This window comes from Aulostomus chinensis, chromosome 11, assembly GCF_037954235.1.
Source record: "Aulostomus chinensis isolate RoL2024-O1b breed Wild chromosome 11, RoL_Achi_v1.0, whole genome shotgun sequence".
Lineage (NCBI taxonomy): Eukaryota > Metazoa > Chordata > Actinopteri > Syngnathiformes > Aulostomidae > Aulostomus > Aulostomus chinensis.
The window spans coordinates 3758488-3780373 of record NC_141330.1 but is presented as its reverse complement, the minus strand read 5'-3'; the positions used below and the strand labels follow the sequence as shown (position 1 = coordinate 3780373).

The 21886-nt window shown below is 42.1% G+C and overlaps 1 protein-coding gene and 1 long non-coding RNA gene across 3 annotated transcripts in view; one reads left to right on the top strand and one right to left on the bottom strand.

Annotated features, from left to right (window-relative positions):
• The window catches only part of znf385d (zinc finger protein 385D), a 99924-nt gene extending 85962 nt beyond the window's left edge, over positions 1-13962 (bottom strand). The window contains exon 1 of the mRNA XM_086217782.1: positions 13663-13962. The gene's annotated coding sequence lies outside the window, so the exon portion shown is untranslated. The remainder of the gene's footprint in view (positions 1-13662) is intronic.
• The window catches only part of LOC147252886 (uncharacterized), a 37916-nt gene continuing 29968 nt past the window's right edge, over positions 13939-21886 (top strand). For both annotated transcript variants that reach the window (XR_015118496.1, XR_015118495.1), the window contains exon 1: positions 13939-14328. This is a non-coding gene — a long non-coding RNA (uncharacterized LOC147252886). The remainder of the gene's footprint in view (positions 14329-21886) is intronic.

Below are 21886 nucleotides of genomic sequence, written 5' to 3'. Positions count from 1 at the left end.
ACATCAGGGAAGTCATGCTCCAGCAATAAAACCAATTCCAGATTTACTCCGCAGCTTGGCTGTTGTGATTCCCTCCACATCTATTTCCCTCTCTCTTTTCAATCTCCCTGTCCCTCTTCTTTTCCACTTTATCTGTCTTTACAGCTTGTAAAGCCAAACAGCTCGAAATAGATGAGCCGACGTATTGATCTCAGGGGAGGAGGGGGAAATCGCTGCAGTCTAACGAACACAAATTGGTGTCAAAAGCTCATCACTTGACTAAAAGACAAGTTTGCCTCCCATAAATGTTTACTAGCGCTAAAAGAGACCTGACGGAAGCACAAGATTAACTGAAGTGCTTAAACAAAGGTGCTTTATTAAAAGACATGAGCTTGGAGCTCCACAGTGCTGAGTCAAACATCAGCTCCGATGTTTTCATCTCATCTCGGAGCCTTTCACTCTTGTTAAGATGTAATATGGACATGCAGGACACTGAATGAAGGTCTAAAGCTTTGGTTATTTGAAGCCTCTCAATGTGAGGAATGTCAAATTTCATCTGTATCCGCAGTAAAATGACTGGCGGACGCTGAAATGATGAAATCGTCCGCACTTAAACCGTCATCGTCTGTCACACCCTAAACTACACTGGGGATTAATCACTCCCCACTCCCCTTCTGACACAAGACAGTTTAACCTCACCTCCTGCCAAACCCTACATGTGAGCTTCCCAGTTTTAACAACAGCTAATTGGATACTGATGTGTTCCCGCTGACCTCTTCCTTCATGCTCTTAAACCTATCGCTGGTGTTAAATCAGGAGAGGAGAACGTGTAGAAGATAGCAGCTATCGGTCTGTCTGTAAAAAGAACAGGAGGAAAGGTTTTCTGCTGTTCCTAACCCCTGAAAATGATTTCAAACATTAAAATATACTGTTACATGAATGAAGACAAACAGCAGGCGTAAAGACTCATCACACTCTTCTGCCTGTGCATGATGAAGGCTGCATGGCCAATCATCTGACTCTTGTTATCTTGAAAGGAGAGGAGGTATTACCGTAGGAATGTTATTAGCAGCACACTGGAAACAGCTTTACATGGGTTCAGGACAGACAGTGTCATTGTCATGACTTTGTCAGGTCAAGCCTGATGAGTAAAACTTGAAAGTATTGTCCAAAAGGCCCTTTATCCAGCTTGATCTCTTCCCTCTGTTGTTGGTGAGTTTAATTAAAGCTGCCAGGAATGGGGCGTTTCTGTGAGAATAAATTAGAAAATCACTAAGGAACAGAGAGGATCTGGTGCGGTCGCATCGATTGCAGCCAGCGTGGCTCAACTGAGCCTTCAGGATGTCGGGTCAATGCAGATTTGATTTTCATCACCATCTAAGAAAACCTTGGTGGAAGTTTCACCCTGAAATCACCAGATGCACACTCGCAGTGGCTGGAGAGAAGTGTACTGACGTCATTATGGAAGCAGGAGGAAATGACAGCTGAGAACAACCAAGACCTATCTGTACTGCACGTACCGTTTGATCGTCTCTCTCTCTGGATGAGGTGTCTAAATACTGGCTAGATATCATGAAATTCAGCTTGTTTGTTTGGTTGCTTGGTAAGTTGGTTGTTTTTGTTGTCAATAGCTGCTGCACCCGACAACAATTTATCCCTTTTTTTTTTTCCTGGAAAATTTTGCTCATAACCTTCGAAATAAACAAAATATTTCACACTCAAAAGTATTATTATGTAAAAAAAAAAAAAAAAGGTCTTTTTTTGTTATTCATTTATTTTGAATGGGTGATTTTCCTAATCAAAGGATCTCATATTTGAGCAGTTATATCTCCTGTTAATATGTAATTGAAAGCTTTGCAAGTAGAGACTTTGTCGTCATTCGTTTTTACTAGAAGTGTGCAGAAACAATTAGCTTAATTTTAGTTTTTCAGTTTTGTTTCGGGCGAACCTTCGAAACTCATTAAAACCAAACAAAATATTTTATCAGTTCTGCTGTTCTGTCTGTGTTGAGGTCCCTACAGCTTGGAGTTTTCAATATCGCCATTGATTATCTATGAGTTGAGCAGCGTGAGCGTATCCGTACACGGCTCATCCTACGTGTGTGCAGCTTTTTTTGTTGGAAGAACTGAGCGTCATTTTCAGTGTGCGGCAATGTTAGCGGCTGTGTCACAAGGCTAATGCGTGTCTGCTGTAGTTGTGATGAAAGATCGTTGATTGGATTTTCCTCTCTTGGTCACAGCAACACAGAGGCAGATTAGATTCTGCAGCCAGGTGAAAGCATCCATTCACTATTCATTGGACAACTTACCCAACTTGCTGTCAGGGAAAGTATTTCTGATTCTGTGACTGGCTAATAAAATATGCATTCCTAACATTAAGTGTCCCGATTCTGTAATTGCACAATTCCCTTTGATTTCAAATCTTAGGGTCAACTCAAGTGATCCAAAACAGTTCATGAGCAATAACTGCTCTGTATTCAGTACGCAGGCCTTTAAATTCAGGATCTAGTCGAATCTGTTGTGCACAAAAAAGGTGCATGAGTTTATGGAGGTTTTTATAGTTGAGAGAGGTATATTGTCTAAACTCATGGCACAATTTACATTTATTCATGCTAAAATTGTCTCTTGAAATACAATATGAAAAATTACTAGCAGATCAGTAGTCTGCGGATTTGTGAATAAGTTAACTGCATTAATCTGTGGATTATTCTATAAATGAACACACTTGTGTCCTGCATCACCATCATACAAACTCATCGCTGTCCAAGACTCTGAACAGGGTCTCAACGGTGCACCAGACACAGCACTGACTTGTTCTCTTCACCTCAGATTCAGTTCAAGTTGTTCAGCAGTTTGTCTTGGGTGGTCTGAAATTTGCTGCTCTCTTAAAAGGCTCTAAGTGATAATGTGGAAAGTTCACAATTCTAGTAGGTTGCCTCGCATTGGTAATCCTCATGTCAGGATGGACTGGGATGACTCTGCATTGGTCACCGTCCCGGTGCTGCACAGCTGTCACAATGGGGTTCTGTCTTTTCCATTCCATCAACAATTAATGTTTAGAGAATTGATTTTTGACCTTTGATTCTGCTAGAAGACGAATCCCAAAACCATCCTCCTAGGGTCTGTACTATTACGCAGTATGAGGCCTGGACCTCTAGCAAGCGTAAAAGGTACGACGAGAGGTCAAAATATTTATCAAGCACCACCTACTGATCAATCACATCTCAAGTACAATGTTATCACCATCCCCAGAGGATCCTATGTCTTCAGTGCATGGGTCGACTATGGGAGGGTCTCTCAGGAGTACCAGGTTTTTGGGGACGGATAAAACTTCTAGTCTTTCCTGATGAGAACCTCTTTGAATGATAGAAATCTTCTGCAGACAGAATTCTTTCCAATTGCCAGTTAGTGAAAAAATACATAGCCAGTGAGACGGATCACTATGAGGTTGTCACAGTCTAACAGATTATGTGTCTTGCACTATGTCTCTTCAACTGGCTCATTTATGTATAAAGACCAAGCTACAGCCCTTGGGAGGCCCCCTAATCCAAACTTGAAGACATCCTGGTTGGTCCTGACCTGAAAGTTGATGACAGACATTACCCTATCTTTATGACATGTCTGTTCATATTTATTAGGAGCAAACACAGACAAGATTTGAAAAATCTTCCCTGCCATTAATAAGTGAGTGTTTGGCCTTGGGGTCTTTAAAATATCAATATTCTTATCTAATCTTGCTTCATTAGTTGCTTGAGAACAAGGCACTTCCTTGACTTCTCCCTGAGTAAGCACTTCACTGTCTATACAAGCATGTCCTACATCCGCTCACAGTGCCTGAAATGCATTTGTGATCCCATCCAAAATTTTCTTGGCTGGTCAACAAAGGCTGCCTTTGTAGACCATCTGAGAAAATGTTTGCTGTGTAATCCAGCATCAGTGGATTATTGAGCTGAGGGGAGAGAGGAGCTGAACGTTAACTTTGGTTGGACAGCGTGCTCATTGTGTCAGTGAGACTGCTGTTATATTAGTCATTTATTTCCCAACAAAAGGGCAAATGTAACAGATGACTGTTGGTGTATCTCATTGTTAATATCAGTCCATTGTGTAATGAAGTCTGGAGTTTAATTATGTACACCCAGAAATTAGGGAACGAATTAATGAAGGAATTAATATCTTACTTCTGTGCCTGGTCATTCACATGCAAAACCAAACGCTCCAGCATGTTAACCACGGTCATTGCGCAACACATAAACATATACGTAACAATTTTACAATAATGGCACATGAATAACGGTTCGTTAATGCTTAGTTAAATACGAAAGTGCGAAATAAGCATCACTTATGCATGATTAACCACATATTAATGCTCTTTGTGACTCCTATTGTAAAGTGTTGACAGTGCTATTGATTTGTCTCTTAGACATTGTTTTCTGCTCTATGTTGCCCCTGCTTGGACAATTTAAACAAGGTTTTGCAATAACAGTGTTTTACTGGCCAACGGGTGATTTATACTGTCATATGATTGTTTATTTACAAGAACAGAAGAAATAATTCAGTGGTTACTAATCCAGGAGTTGTAAAGGGATTGAACCCCACATACCTGCCAGGCTCCACTGTTGCTTGCTTGTCTTTTTTTTTTCTTTTTAACTCTCACCCATAAAGAAGGTCAATGTATTTCATCCTTGTCTGTTCACTTCATGCTTCACTGGGAATTGTACTTGTATATTCTTTTATATTCTCTACCATTGGGCTTCAATCATAAATTTAACAACATATATAACTCAATAAAAGACATACCCTTGAGGTTATTTACAGGGAGCCTCCGACTGCTATCATCTCAGCCCATAATGCCTGTAAAGAATGTGCAGCTTGTCACAGGATGACACCCAAAGTCCGATAAATCCTGCTGCCGCCGCTGCACCACGAGATAAATGGAAGCCTTCTGCACCTGAGCTACTTTCACCCTTCACCCTCACATCCACCACCAACCACAGTCAAGGTTATTCAGAGCGATTAACTTTGTGAGGGATCAGCACTCTTTATTTTCCATCATCACAGGAAAGGTGCAAGATGTCCCATCTGGAGGAGAAGAGGTTCATCTCGCCCATTCTGGTCTCATCAAAGGTGAGTGAATTACGCACCAATTTCTTAAAGTGATACACCACCTAAAAAAAATGCTTCTTTTCCTTTCAAGTAATCACAAATAGGTGTCTCTAGCTCCCAAAGAAGCTCTTTTTCTCCTGCAAGTTTTCTTTTTCGCTAGAGGATGCAGAAAGCCACCTATAAATTTGGCTTGAAGCTAATGGTGCCTGATGACTAACAATAACCACTGCAGCAAAAGCAACAGTAACACTGCCTCCTCAAGCACATCGTCCAGTACAATCCACGTCTTCCACAAACGCTTCCACTTGGGGAAAAACATTAACAAACTACCCCTCTGGTTCAGGACTCATGCATGTTAGCGTACAGCTCAAGCAGCTGGTGCATTCAGTTACACCAAGTAGCTCAAGCTGGTCCACACTTGTTCACTGTAATTCTATCGGGGGTTTATGTCAGGTCATAAATTTCAACAGAACTCCTGAAGACTTGCATCGAAGTTCTGCTGCCGCTGCTTCATGCTTCACTGGGAATTTTATTATTATGGTATAAGAATTAAACTAGTGCTAATTGCTTATCTGGTTAGCAAAATGGCCTTTTTTCTGCATTAATGTATCTGGATTTGTGCTCAACATTCAATATTAATGTAAAATTGGGAATTGAACTTTCCTGACTGGGAGCAGTTGAGTGTTTCAACGCAAACGTTCCACTGTAACTTCAGCCGACAAAATCAAAACATTTGTTGATGACTGGAGGAGCAACTGTTGCCATTCATTATATAAGGAGGATGAGGAGGATTACTACTTGACCAACAAAGTTCCTGAACTCTATCCTTCTCGTGACTTTTGATGGACATTTATTCATTTTGCTAAGCTAACTAGCAGTAAACTGCTCACTGTGGATGTCAGCGCCCTAATGGAGCACAGAGGAGAGAGGGAAATCCATCATTTTGTCTGGCTCTGTAGAGGATGGCATATTTCCCAAAAGGTCAGTGTGTTCTTTCAAGAGAAATTCATTTTCGTTGCCTCCCTTTTGTTTTAAAGCTATTCAAGAATTAAGGATACTAGAGAGTGGAATGCTTCAGCTAACTCAGGCACTTTCGTCATCATCCTCATCTTCAGGGTCAGACTCAAGAATCCATTTAAAACAAGCAGTTTTGCCATTATTTTTGTAAGTTCAGTTTTTGTTTTGATCAATAAATATTTGAGTTCCTTATCATCTGCTTCTGCATGTGGGTTCTGCTTCCATACCATCACAAACCTGAAAGCAAAATGACTAAAGAAATTAGTGTTATTCACACAAGCTTTGATGAGACAGACTGTCGCATACACGTCTGGGTGACAGCCGAGGGAGGGGAAAAAAATGTGCCTGCGAGGAGGAATCGCAGAGTGAGAAAACACGTTGTTTGCTCAGGTTCAGTTCAATTAATATTCTGCCATGCACATGATGACCAAACTTCCCAGGTCATTAAATCTCTGTTCTTTCCATTGTTCCGTTTGTACTGTGAAATAAATATTCAAAATAAGCATGATGGCAATAAATATCCCTTCATTCTTTCATTCATTTGCTTTTCATTCCCTCGTCACGCACAATATCTCAGACACAGATTGGAGTTTTTGTAATACAAACACAGCTGCATTGGGAGCAGAAATAATCATATTGGTTGGTTAAACCCCAACAGGCAAAGTCAACAAACAAGTTTCTTTTTTTCCAAAGCACAAGAAAGCTAAATCATGAACTGATGAAAAAGAAGAACTGATTAAAATTTAAATAGGAGTATGAATAGTAAAGACTAGGGTCGGGTGATATGACAATTGAGAAAGTTGACATTTGTTGGCAGTTTTGTCTGTATTGAAGTAGCCATCTGTTTTATAGCTCTGGTTGCAAAGGCGAAATAAGGACACCAGATGCATATGTTACACTACGCTGGCTGTCAGCATGCATGGATGTCTTCACATGTCTGTTAGTGCGTTTAGTCAATCGCTTCTGGCTTCACGGTTAGGATGTTTTACACTATGAGGATCAGAAACACACCGAATTCAAACCTGTAACCTATTAGGTCTCCTACAACATCCCATATTTAACCCCCGGTGCTACCACATGGCACTGCTGCAGGTGAATATTGGCATGCTGTCTGTTTCTGTAACTTCCAACAACAGGGCATAAAACGATTAACAACAACAAAGACTGCCCGTGAGGCATTACCTCGAAAGGTGAGTTAGTTGGAATATGGTTATGCTACCACAAACATTCAACACCTCATTTCATGGTGGTGGGACGTCATGTGTTAAAACTTTAAATGCCCCACTGCAGTTGAATGCCTCAGCAATCTGTGACCGTCACAGGGAACTTTACCTTTGACCACCGAAACCTTTTCACTTCATCCTTTAGTCCCAGTAGAAATCCCTTGAGGTAGCCACACACGTGAGGTGACAATGACCCTCTCCTTTGACCTGAGATCACCAAAACCGTGACAGTCCAAACTAATATTCTTTGAGCCTAACTACCAAGCCAGACCTTGTATTTAAACATTGTAAAATATTGTTTTCCAACAGTTAATATCAAGGTTGTCAATGAATAACAAAAAAATTCTAGTATTCACCATAAGGCATTAACCAGCACGAATAATATTACATTGTTGTCCACCATGAAGGGAGGGCCTCACCGACTTTCTTTTGACACTGTCTCCATGATATTGGCGTGTCATTTTAACAACATGCTACCCCCCACATATTGTGGTGGTCAGATATTACGTCCATTTTCATGAAAAATTCACATTTTTTGTGAGATAAAGTCATCTTTTGCACAAGTAAATGCAACCAGGAGTGGGAGGAGCAGGAAAAAAAACAGTAGAACAAGTGCCAATTTATTCATTTATTCCGCGTAGAGACATGAAAGCAAATAGAAATGTGTTTGTATGTGTTGGGAAAAGCAAACAGAGTTGAGGGTTTTTTTTTTTGCAAAAAATTAAAGATACACAGCAGAAACACAAACCTGTCCCTTTGAGCCATAAATTGAACCGGTTTTCCCTGGACATATCATAGTGACAGCAAGGCTCAGTGTTGGTGACATAATACTATAATCATGACAATCACTATTTACTTTATGACGATAAGTCGAAGACAAAATGTCTATAGCTACTTGAGGCAAACATCTTGTGTAATCAGAATAGAATTTAATCTGATTTCTATGACAGTTTCTCAACAACGTTATAACTCTCAGTTAACTAAGATGGCCCATTACAAAGCTCTCACCACATTAAGCTTCAGTAAAGGAAAGTTTTCACCACTGGCTCCATCAACACCAGCAGCAGCAGCCAAAGCAAACACAGCACAATTCAGAACCCACACTTCAGTCAACAGGCAAATTAAGAAAAACACTACAACTTAATGAGGTCGAAAACAAATTAGAAGCAAGTTCATTAAAATGTTCAGCTGTTCAATAACTCTTAAATGTGTGGTTAGCGTTTTTCTAGCCAACACTATAGCCAAATAAACTACATGTCACATTAAATGGTGGACGTAAGTATTCAATACCTTTAAAAAAAAATGCTGTGACAATCAAAAGAACTCATTAAATCAGTGAAAATTATTATCCAAATCCAGCTACTTAAGCACATATCACCACCTACGTATTCGAAGAGCATTGTGTTGGATTTTTGAGGGATTTGGGAGGGGGCAGAAATCGGTTATAATATTCAGAGTCATGCTGCAGTATTCCCACCCCAAATTATAATAAAAACAAAGTTTCTTTAAAGTGGTTTCCTTGTGTTAAGTCCTAACCAACCAAACAACAAATCAGTATCATGATGTGGTTATAGTTCATTACCAATGTGATCTATTCCAATTAATTAAAAGTAAAATCGAAGTCTGAAGCAGCAGCCACCATCCAGATGAAATCAGGGCTCCGCTAATATTTGCTTTTATACAACGCATCTTATCCATAAATACAACAGATGTGTGTGAAGTCTTAACATACTGATAATTAAATGACATTATCCATCTGGACTTGACAGTCCTCTGTGGATTCCAACTACCAGAATCTCACCAACTATATCCTCTTTCCTGTGTTTGTAGGCTAAGAAAGAAATCTCACTTCAGGGATGTAGTGGTCACTGCTGCTGGCCAAAAATTTAATGTTTTTAGCACTTTCTGAGCCCTGATTTTAGAATTAGGGGATCATACTTGAGTAACCCTGCAAGCTTTCCTCTGGGAGGGGTGACAAGGACTGCAAACTCTGACTAAACCACTAGATGTCAATAGCTTTGTAACCAGACTCAAAATGTGCAAATTAGGTTAAATGGAGTCTCTAAACTGGCTGGAGATGTTAGTGTGAGTGTGAATAACTATCAGAGGAGACATCAGAGCTCTGCCTACAGAGGTCTGGGGGGGAAGCTGGATTCCATATAGGAGATGAGAACAGCCGCTGAGGGCGTGTTTCCACTGGCTCAGGTCGGGTGGGGTCGGCACGGGTGCCTTTCCACCAGCACTGGGCACCACATCAGCGTGGGTGGACTCAACGGCCGAGAGTTCCCCAGCAATAATTTGTGTGTGACACAACAACAACAACAATGGAGGACACGGAGGCAGCGTGATGCCTGTTGCTCGGTCTGTGGTTTTTGCTGGTTTTTCTGAACCCCAGCGGAGCAGGGACCAAAGTGGTAACGGTTAGTACCGTGTTGGGGCCGGTGGAAACGGGGGCAAACCGACCCGACCTGAGCCAAAGTGAGCCAGCGGAAGCGCGCCTGAACACACTTCCAGCAATGAAACCTCTCAGAGCGTTGTCTGTGTGTGAAACGTTTAGACCTGTGCTGTCAGTCCTGTGATTGACTGGTGACCTGTCACTCACGTCAAGTATCAACCAGCTTCACGCTGTACAGGATAAGCAGGTTACATAATGGATGACCTGTCTTTCAGGCTTCTCACATTAAATTAAATTACAAGGCATGCCAAGTGAGGTCATTATTACTAGAAAACAGTTTTCCACCAGATTTTGCAGAGAAAGTTAAACTAAAATCATTGACTTTAATTTGTTGACCTTCATCCAGCTGGATTCCCTGAGTCATTTCTCTAGATTATAGCCTCACAGAACTTTGTGTATTATCTGACAAAAAAATAATAATTACATCAAACATATTAATTGTACTTCTTTCCGCTCACATTTTCAGCCTTTGGACAGGGGAGGTAGAATCCAAAAATGCATTTTTGGTCATTTTTCCCAGAATTCTGCTGGGAAAGACTAATGCAGCTGTGCTGGAAATACTTCCTCTGACGTTTGCCAATTAATCCACAGGAATAACATTTCGTCCAACAACCCAGAAATGAATGTCCAGCTGCTGCTTCGATGTGTTTTTAGGTGTTGAAGAAATCATTCTTCCTTGCATGGGATTTTCTATCATATATGCATTCTCAAGTGTTCAAGGTGTAAAGACATCAGTGCATCTTTGTTAATCCCGTTAAAAAAAAAAAATGTTCACAGCTTCAGCTCCGAGGCTTAGATGTCTTGTTCACTTGGAGAAATAGAACTTTTCACTTGGCTGCTGGAATGAGTCCAGCAGAGCAACTAAACGGCACACAGGAGAGGAGGGTTGATACAATCAAATTAAACAGAACAAAATATGAATCTGATTCTATACAGCTTGGGAAGGAGGAACAAAGGCAGTTTGTTGTGGTCCTCAGGGAAGCTCCAGTTGTTTAATCAACAAGGCCTCAAGTCTGCTGAGTGTCATTAGTGCAAAACTGGAAAGAGGATCCCTGTTGCTTCACGCCATCACGCTGCAGAACAAGTGAGGACAGCGGCGAGGTAGAAAAGAGGAATTTGCAAAAGAACGAATACCGCGGTGGATTCACAGAGACGTAAATGCTGAGCGAATGCTGCCGAGTTCACCGTGAGACTAAAGGAAGAGGAGACACTTATTTTGGCTCCTTTCTGCTTTGATGAGATGCCAGCGGGCTGACAGCAAGACACCGTCTAATTTCATCATCCTGTAAAGTGATGATCACAGCGTTTCGTTGAAGCCTCATCTGCAGTTACATTGTAACAAACAGAGCACACACACTTCACCAACATGTAGTGACAGCAAAGCACTTGTAGACAAGAGCTCCCGTGTTCATTTCCACGTGCTCAATCACATGAACATGTAATCAGAAACCTGATCAGCAAAGTGATATGAATCATGCAACAGAACAAAAGTGCTGCATTTCTACATGCAGGAAACCTGGCAACCTCTCACCTGACAAATAGGAGCTGACAACAGGGAGGCTGGTTCATTTATCAACCCACAGAGAGGAGGTTAAAAAAAAACTTATACTGGTTTATTTTCACATCACACAGAGCAGAATCAGAAGTAAACTTCCATCTCTTTTGAACATATTTTAAATTATTTACGCCTTTAAAAAGACAATCTGATGAACTGCCGATGGGCTGAGAGGAGAAACAGAGAGAAAGGATCTGTTTCACATCAGCATCATTTTCGGTAAAATGCCACCTGACAGATATGTTCCATTCTGGGAGCGGGATCACATTTTCTTGATAGGTGTAACATAATCTCAGAGAGCATCTCCCTGAGCATTTATTCATCAGAGGAGCCAAGCTCACCGTCCTCCCCCTTCGCTCAGTCAGCTGCTTCCACAGTTTCAGCCAGTCTGCTTTTTGCTGCTCACTGAGCTGCTCTGATGGAGCTCTTATGAGGACAATGCTTGTTGAGGGAGCGGGAAGCATTATTAATTTATTCCCCCTTAACCACATTTTCCCAGTCATTTCGGGAACCGGTGGCTTTCCAATCACAAACCTTATCTGTGACCTCTGTTGTTTGTTTCCTCCCTGCTTGTGCATTTTGCTGAAAAAATAGTTAATAAATATTTTTATCTCAGCATCCATTTGTGAAAACTGACTCGCCCATGCAGCATCCTTTCCCTCAGCACATGCTCCAGGCTGTGTACTGAATAAGAGATTGTCGTAGTAATATTTTCCAAATGGAAACAGCTGAGAAGCCTCGATTTGCTGATACAATATATTTAGCGGATGGAAATTAAACATTAAATTAATTCATGATTTAATATCTGATGGGGACACTTTAATTATATATGAGAACTGCTGTGTTAATGGAGTATAAAGTTTTGATTAACTAAAAGGAGATTTTGTTTTTTCTCCTGCTTCAGACCACTGGAGCAGAGTGCCTCTCTGGCCCAGATTTTAAGGAGGACAAAAGAAGATCAACAACAAGCTCATTTCACCGCATGGCTCCAGGACCAGCATGTGGCCTGGACACGTTGCACTGCCCGCTGAGGTGGATACTAAAAAGACAATACAACAAATCGGACAGCCCAATCCATTATAAGGCCTCTAGAATTACATTCTCCTCAGATACAGAGGAGCCCTGTGAGACCCAATCACTGGGTTCCTGAAGATGGAAACAATCCGTCCGAGGCTGGCTAATTCTCTGGCACCATGTACTCACTGACAGCAGAGATAACGCCAAAAAATGATCTCACTGAGAGATAAGGCAACAGAAATCTATTGGAGTTAAGAGCAACACTCCATTGCCGATTTAAAGTCATAAGTCACACAAATATCATCAGTTTCCTTCTCATGAATTGGCCATTACAAGTCATGAATTCATGAGGACACCCCCCTGCACGGTGAACCAAGGATTGAGAAACCGTTATATTTGCTGCTGGAAGCTCCTGGACACCGAAGATAAGCATCACCAAAACATCCATTTACAAACATCACCCAGTATAATCAAAGTTTTATTCAGACTGAGAGCTGTACAACTAATTTAAGCTTAAAAAAAAATTTAATCAAACAGTTCTAGTTCCAGAATGCATGGTGAAAGATGGCCATACACAGGTCGGAAATAAGCTTGCCAGTCTCAGCGCCTCCATTCCAGCAGAGGACAAATATCTGATCAACTAGTTATCATTCTGCTATGAAAGAAAAGTTAATATACTCTTGCTTGTTTTTATTTCTGTAAGCCAATAATAACAGCTGTGGGTAGCGTTAAGCCCGGGATGAAGCAACAGCGAAAGCACAGAGGAAGCCTGCCTCAGAGCGTGATGCAAGTTTTTTGTCAAAAATTGCCATTTTCAGCACGTAGGCTTCTACTAGCTAGCTTGGATGTTGCCATTCCACAAATATAACTAAAAAATAAATAACTAAAAGCTAAATGATGGCCTGTCAATCATCATAGGTCCCGCCTCTTAATGTGACACGAGGGTGCATTTGGCCAATTAAAGGTGACCTTTCGATACATGGCAAATCACAACATAGCTTATGCTTATAAACAAATTAGGTCAGCATTAATACCAACCATATTTTTAAGTCTTTCCGGTGTGAACATGGAAGCAAGCAGCTGAACATCATTTAAATGAATAAAATAGTGGTTCTCAAAATTATGAGCCAAATACCACCTCAGTAAATAGTCTATCACCACTATAATGGCCATTTATCCCTCTTATCGATCTGACAATTACCATTGTCAGCTACAGTGTTCCAAGTTGCCCACTGGCCAGATTCTAAGTGTGTGTTATCAATTTACACACACCCGAATGCGAAGGGTGTTCCAGTAAAGTCCGGTTCAACTGACCTTCGCTTCAGCCTCAGGCCCGGCTCCGCGTCCTCAACCCGGCTGAATCCAGATAAGCTGTGCCCTGAGTCGCCGCTGTTTCGCTGTGGTTGTTGCTAGCATTAGCATTAGCAGCAGCTGTCTAGACGGTCCAAAATTCCGTTTACGTATCTCAATTTCAAACTCGTTTCTATGAACGTTTTGTTTGATTTTAACTAATTTTGACTCGTTTCATTAAAAAAAATAATGAAAAAATACTTGTTTGGGACCCCAGACGGGAGGGAAATTTGTCTGGCGTAGCTCATCGGTCAAAGCTGCCGCCGTTACTTCCGGTCTTGACATGGTTTCCCAGTCGGGATCCGTTGACTCGTAGCCACGCCCTCGCCTGGGCGATGGAGCGAAATCCCGCGTTTTCCACGACGTCAGCTCACTGGAAGTGTTTGTTTCTGGTCACTGTTGATTCTGTTTTTGTTGTTGTTGTTTTTTTGTTTGTTTGTTTGGGGGGTTTTTTATTCACTTGTCAGGAAGCTACCGCGGGGCTCCTGCTGTTGCTGTGTCCGAGACCGGAAGTCAAGCCCATGGCCCTGCTATGGTGAGCAGTGAGCTACCTTCCTACTTTCCTACCTTGCACCTGGTGCTGTTTCCTGTCCCATGGCCACAACCTACAAGCTGAGCTGCTGTTTGAAGGTTTGACATTGACATTCCCTGGTGTTTTCATTCTCTCTGTTGGTTTCAAACCCCTGTGGTCTTGTTCGGCTAACTGCTGCTACCATGTCAAGTTCCAGCTCACTCATGATGAGACATGGTGAATTCTCTGGTTGCCGCTTTATTGCATCAGCGTTCAACATGGCTGCCACCCAAACGTCTGTATTTTCCATAGCAATTTACAGGTGTAATGTTAAACCGCGGTCTATATTGCTTGCAGTTTGGCTAAATTGAGTCATTTATAAATTCATTTTTATGGCTGCATTGATTTAAAACGGCTGCACGGTGGTGCAGTGGTTAGCACTGTGGCCTCACAGCAAGGGCACGGGATCTTTCTGCGTGGAGTTTGCATGTTCTCCCTGTGCCTGCGTGGGTTCTCTCTGGTACTCCAGCTTCCTCCCACCGTCCAAAAACATGCAATTTGGGGACGAGGCTGATTGATACTCTAAATTGACCGTAGGTATGAATGTGAGTGTGACTGGTTGCTCTGGTTGCGCTGGGATATGCTCCAGCCCCCCCGCGACCCTTAATAGAAAGGAATAAGCGGAAGACAATGAATGAATGATTTAAAAACCCCATAATGATGAGCACTGGGTGAGTAGCGACAACATGAAGACCACCAAAGGGTTAAAATAATAGTCACCAGGGGAAATGCTTCAGTCCAAGATGTTGTTCTGGTAGAGTAGATGAAGCCCAGGCTCAGGACCAATCCCGCCTCCCAGGACCACGATGCGTACACGTGTGACTTCCAGGAAGAGTTTGGTGAATTTTTCTGGATTCAAAACAAAGAGTCATGCAGACGAGGAAAATCCCCATTCATCCAGGATGCAAGTGATTGGTAAATCGAGGGCAATTTTTGGTTGTAGTATCATGATGAAAGGCAACATTCTTCATCCACTGGACAACAATGCTGCATTCTGTGTGTCGCTAGACTGAAACCCGGAGCTGGATGTCTTTTGTTCACCAGAAAACTGAGAGGGGAAAAAAAAAAAAAAAAACTTGATTTGGGAGCAGATGGCTCCTCTTGAGAATAGCTGAAGGGTGTGATTCAAATTAAAACAAAATAAATTATATGTGCTAGGGGTTTTTTTTTTTTCTTTATTAAATTGTTTTCTACTATCAAGGGACAAAAGTGAAATAAAAGCTGTTGTGTAATGAAGGGCTGTGTTGTCCGCAGCCATGTGGATATGGGTTTTTAATTTAGCTCCGGGATTTGGAGGCAGTCCGCGCCTCTCGGAGGTGAAGACAACATCGCTGAGAGCATATTGAGTTCATCATGCCAGCAGTTTTGTTTTGATGACATAAGGATGAAGACCGCTGCCGGTCCTGCCTTGTTCTGAAAGCCCGACTAGGAGTTAGAACCTGTTCGGGACCATCAAACTGAACCTCAGCTAGAAAAAAGGGGGCCGCTTCCTGGAGAACAGAATAGCAGCGAGCAAGGAAGCCGCAAATCAGAGGTCCGCAGGGAGACGTTCCGCTGCACTTTATGTGTATAATGAAATTTAATTCTTTGTTCATTTCCTGTTGTCAAGTTTGGTAAAACATACTGTATAAAGTTTAAGGTCCCACAGGAACACATTATAAAAATCTATTAACCCGACTGGCTTCACCGTCTGTGCGGAAAGTCATTTTGGCAGGTTGATGGATACGGACACAAAGTCCCGGAAAAATTCAGCTGGATTCCTTCTTTTTTTTTTTTTTTTAAAGAGCATCTCAATTTCTTTTTCCTTTTCGGTTTGGATTTAATTGACCTGCTAAGATCTCGGGTTTATTCTAATCAACTTAAATCATTTTAAAAATGGAAAGCCAAGGGTTTTCCGATCTTTGCCTCACTTTGTTCATAACCGAGCGGTTTTTAAATTAGTTCAGTCAGGGAGACCTTCCCGTCCTCATCCAAACTCTTAACTGCTGCTCTTTCTTTTCGAACAAATAAGCGCCAAATTTTCAAAAGCTCAAAGCAGGAGGGTAGAAACCAGCGCCGAGGAAGAGTTAAACATAATACCATTTCTCATGTCACCGGATGCTGGATTATTCCCCGGCCTGTGCTCCAATTCTCTACACCTTTTGTGAATATTAGCCTGACTCCGTCTGTGTAATCCCGCTGACAGGCGGGCTGACAGGGACGCAAGTAGCAAGACTTGGTGGAGGCAGCAACCAGAGGCTACAAAGAACTCACAGGTTTTGGCCTCAGGCGTTACAAAGAAGGTGACGAGGTCTTTTAGTGGGTCTCAGGCGGTTCTCATTCGCTTGTGAAATCCTGCGCTACAATGCTGGCCTGGCCGAAGTCATCGTGAGTGAAACTTTGGGACATTTGTGGACGTTCCGACAGCCAAACTGTGTCTGAGATCTGGATGTTTGCAGCCGTTGCTCTGACGGCAAAATGTTTTATTTTTATTTTATTTTTTTATAAAGTTCTGGGACTTTGACACCCGTTGCTCTGGCAACAAAAAACAGTGTTTTTTGCACATCTGGACTATGATCGCTCCCTCACCATAACAAAGTGCTTTTTTTTTGTTCCCTAAACTTAACCAGACCACCGCGTTGTCAGAGCTGTGTTAGAATGTTCCGCTGAGAATAAAAGCAACGTCCTGTTTTCATAGCGGGCTTTTGCTTCACTCGTATTTCAAAATTAATTTGGAAATCCAGTAAGTCTGAACCAAAGTGAAGTGTTCTTTTTTTCTCTCTCTCTCTCTCTCTTTTTTTTAATCATTCAGCGTTTCCTGTTTCGTTTTTGGTGTTTAAGTCTCGTTCTGACTCAGCCCCGCCCCATCTGTCTCATCCTCTTCCTCCCCCTCGGTTCTGACCGTGAGGCAGTCTGAGTCAGACCTGTACTCTGCCCTCCGTTCAGTGCAGAGACGGCGTCGTGTGGCAAATAACCCAGACCTACTGTATCGGTCGCCACCATGCCAAACCAGCAGAGAAATAAGCCATTTGTTGTATCTTCCCCCGGCAGAGTGGCAGGCAGGTAACCAGTCTCAAATGGGAGGGGTAACCTAAAGGTGTTTGTTGTTTCTGTGACACTTGTATCTCACCCAATTTTTTTGTTGTTGTTGTTGTCCTTGCTATTTTTCTGCTGGGTGCGTTAATACATGGTGGCAAAGTTGTTGTTTTTTTCTGGCTGGGGTGCACGCCCAGAGAGGATAACTTGTCAGGAAAGAAAAATTCTGCCTGCAGCTTTTCACTGTTTGGTTTATTCAAATTTAACTGCACGAAGCAATTTTTTTTTTTTTTTTTTTTTTAACCACAAGAAGACAGAAAGTTAAGTTCTTCCAAAACAAATGTCAAGTCTCAATGGCAAACATGTGGCCCGACTGCTCCTGACTCTCGCTTCTTTCCACCTGTTGAGTGTTAGTCCAATTTTCACTGATGTTGACGCTCCAGAACTCCCGTATCATTCTGGGAAGTCGTCTGCGGTTTCACAAAAGTCACTGGTCTTAAAGAAGGGGCTTAATCATCGAACTAACAAGGAAAGAATCTCTGGATGCGTGTATGTGTTTTCTTCGCTAAATGTCACTGCCAATCTCTCTGGCCTATTTTACCATAAAGGTCAGAATACGGGTGCACTCCAATACCCCTTTTCCACTCTTTTAAACCCAGGTAATCCTGCTCCAATTGCAATTGGATGACTTTTGTTTTTTTGTTTTTTTTCTGGGTTGGTTTTCTTTCTTTTTTTCTTCTTATTCTTTTTTTTTTTTTGTCGTTGAGCATCATGAAATCGCCTGAAAACCTGGGACCCAGTTGGTGCCTACTGAAGCTGCATGCATTTGCAGTCTAATAATATCATGACGTTACGAAGTTTTCCCTTCAGCTGTCCCTCATTTACCAAATCATACCAAAGGTGTGATTGTTTTTGAAACGTTACATTCACTGACCAAGATTCATAGTATTCATATTCATGTCATATATATTCTGAGTATGTGACTGGCCAATCCTGCAGAGTTTTATCGTTTTCACCCTGCACTGTTATTGTAGGTATTTTCACTTCTGTATCTCCCAGATAAACCTTGTGACATATTTGAAAGGGGGGGGGAGGGGAGGCAATAGATTAATCCAATTTCCTGTCAACGTCCTGAAAGCAGCGTGACTCCACTTTGGCATTCCTCTAAAACTGCAGAGTCCAACAACTTGACCTTGTCAGAGACAGGAATCCACTCAAGACAGAATGAATGGTTTCATCCCAATAATGAAATTATCTGATATTCTCTTCCAACGCACTCAGAAGTGGAACATGCAGGTTAAAAAAAAAAAAAAAAAGTCAGAGAAATTTAATCGTTTAAACATCAAACACTCAGCAAAACACTTGTCATGATGCTGGCAGATTCATTCTGGATCTCCATTCTTTATTTGAGACCGTCTGCACAGAGCAATTAATCTTCTTTTTTTCTTTTTCTTTTTTTAAATGAACTTAACCTGAACTTGATCCTGTTTGAACTGAACTAAACTATTCACCAGATCTTTTTTTTTTTTTTTTTTTTTTTAATATATAAAAAGTAATCATGAAACATCCCTCACCAAATAGTCTAAACTGAATGTGTCTGGAAAGACGACGCCTCCCAGCAGAGGTCACATATTCAGATATGAAGGTTGCTGTCGGGGGGGGGTTTGATTTCCTTTGTTTCTAACCAGCACTCCAGTCAGCCGAGCCCCGAGCTTGTCAACGTGACAGCTCCATTGACAGCACGGCAGCGACACATTGAACTGGACGAATAATAACACAGACAGACTCAAACTGAAAAATAAGAGGTTGCCCCAGTTGCCTTTTGTCAGCGATGCCATTAACATTCTGGGGAACGTAGCAGGGTGACAGACTGGTGAGCAATTATTTTCTGTCCAATTTTAAATTTTCACCCTTTTATTTATTTATTAATCATAGCATTTCAATTAAAAGTTCATGCGTTGTTGTGTGCAGGAGCAGCGACGGGAGAGGGCAATTTGTTAGAACCTGCAGCCTCCTGCCTCGCGCTACCCGGATGGTTAGAAGTTCCTGATGGTTGTGGGTCAATGTAAAGCTTCCTTGGTCACCACTAGGGTGGCCACCTCTCAGAAATAGAAATAAGGGACGCCCCTCGCGCCCGAAGCCGCACAGGCGAAAAAAAAATGGGACATCTCCAAAACACCCTAAGATGCATAGAAATGTATCTATTTTTATATGAAAAAACAAAACGCTTTGATTTAAAGTTTAAAGTGCTTTATTAGCATTGAACATATAAACATGACTGTACAGACAGCCTGAACCTGAGCATGGTCATCGTAAACTAGTAACATAGACAACATACTCATGGTAGAAATGGCCATTTGTGTAGATCTCAGTAGGTCAGGTCTCTGTGTGGAGTCAAGAAAGAAAGTGCGTAACATAAAACTAATAAACAGATAAAAAAGAGAGTGCATAACATAAAAAAAAGTATTCCTGCCTTGCAGTTTGCTTCATATTCATCTTCAGTGACTCTATCGAGCCACGGGTTGCCCTCTTCCCACTCCCGTCTATATTTTTGTAGACGTTTCCTCTTTTGAGGACGAGGTGGGGTGTCCTGAGCGTCTGCCCTAGAAGTCGAAGACATCTTTGTTGTTGTTTTTAAAACGCGCTGCGGTGCACTGAGCAGAGCGAGCGAGGTAACTAGGCAACGAACGGTGACCAGGAAGTGGAGCCCAAAGGGGCTGGGCTGTGCAGCGCAGGGCAGGCAGCAGGCAGGCAGATAACATATTTTGCTGTCTTGAATATTTCCTGTCCTTTATTTTGTTCATTATTGTTAGTTCAGTGTTCACGTGTGTGTGTGTGTGTGTGTGTGTGTGTGTGTGTGTGTGTGTGTGTGTGTGTGTGTGTGTGTGTGTGTGTGTGTGTGTGTGTGACAGACGTGCATGGGACAATTGTGAAATACGGAATAAACTGCGTTCTGTATTGGTTCATTTTGGTGCGTTCAGACCAGGTTCAGGGGACTAGTATCCACCTGGGCTAAGACTTCTGAAGTGCAATGTCCTGAATGTCAGAGGGGACCAGATTGGAATTGTCGAAATATTGAGGGAGAACCCTGTGACCTGAACCACAATACAGGCCCAGGGGGGGGGGGCTCAATTTGACTGTTGTTTTAAAGGAGAAGTCGCGCTGAAGATCATTTATTTTTTTTAGTCACCAACTAATATTTAGAAGTTTAATGATGTTGGTCATCTGAGTTCTGAAGTGATGAGAAAACGCCATCAACCCTTCGCCGTGCTGGAGACCCTCTTTTACGTGGCCAAAATAAACTGGAAATAACAGGCGAGACCAGAGGGATCATGGGAAACTATCCATCGAGTAAATAAGCGAGGCTTCAGAGAGATCTCAGTCCGCCCGAAGCAATCATTTTGAACCAAACTAATAAAGCACCGGTAGAGAAATGCCAGGTGGCCGTGATCCATCTGCGATACGCACTGGTTCCTCAGCCACCGCCGACAAAGGCGAGCATGTCCTCGCCCCTTTGTCTCCTGGTTACAGGAGCCATTCAGGCTCAGACAGGTGGAGTACACTGGTAGTAAGTTCAGGCCAGGGTCAGATCACGTTCTCACCCCAAACCCGGTGCGAGTCTGAGTGCGATGGTTGTGTTTCCACCTGCCCGAGCAAAGCGCACACAGGAGGGAAAACGGACGAGAAATCAGTTGCTGTGGGTGTGGAATCACGCTAACACAAGTCTCCGCTCAATTCAGTGTAGTTTTAATAAATCCAAGGTGTTTAAATCCCTTTCTGTAAACCCTTTTGTCTAATTTAGTATCTACTGACAGTTTTATATATATACGGTAAGTGTGTGTGTGTGTGTGTGTGTGTGTGTGTGTGTGTGTGTGTGTGTGTATATATATATATATATATATATATATATATTTATTTATGTCCCTGCCTCCCGCGCCTGAGTTGTATTATCTAACTGTTTGAATTCCAGCGGACTTGGGCTGCAAGATATTTGTCATCCTTCATTTCTTCTTTGATCCCGCTGCTTTCCAAGGCTCAGGCAACTCAGGTCATCCCCATCATCATTTAGTAATTAATAACAGACTTCTTTCTGGGAATATGTACTCATTTGTTTTCTTTTTTTTTTCCCCCCTCTCATGACCATCCGGCTGTGTCTGCACGAGTCTCACAATAATCGCTTTTTGGCAGCTGTATTTTAGAGATCGGGGGGGTTGACTGTTATTCATTGGTGCCAGTGGGCAGCGGAGGGTTGTTCTGTTTTACTTGCCTGGACCTCCCGTGATGTAATTTCCTATTAAAATAATTGGTCTTGATAGGTAACAACAGGTCCTTTTAATATTCTCTTCACCCCCCCCCCCCCCCCAAAATCTCATTATTATCGGGGATCAAGTAATTGTTTGTTTGAGAATGTCGAAGGATTTTATGTTCTGCTGGAGTAGAACGCGTGGTGCTGTTCACTTATCTCCTCTGTCTATTAATCATCGGAAAACAAATGACCTCAAGAAGTCTGGGAAAACAGAAAACATCAGCTGCAAGATGGGGTGCGGCTCAAGATTTGGGCCCCGTGAAAACACATGTTTAATCTTTGTTCTGATGAGTAGC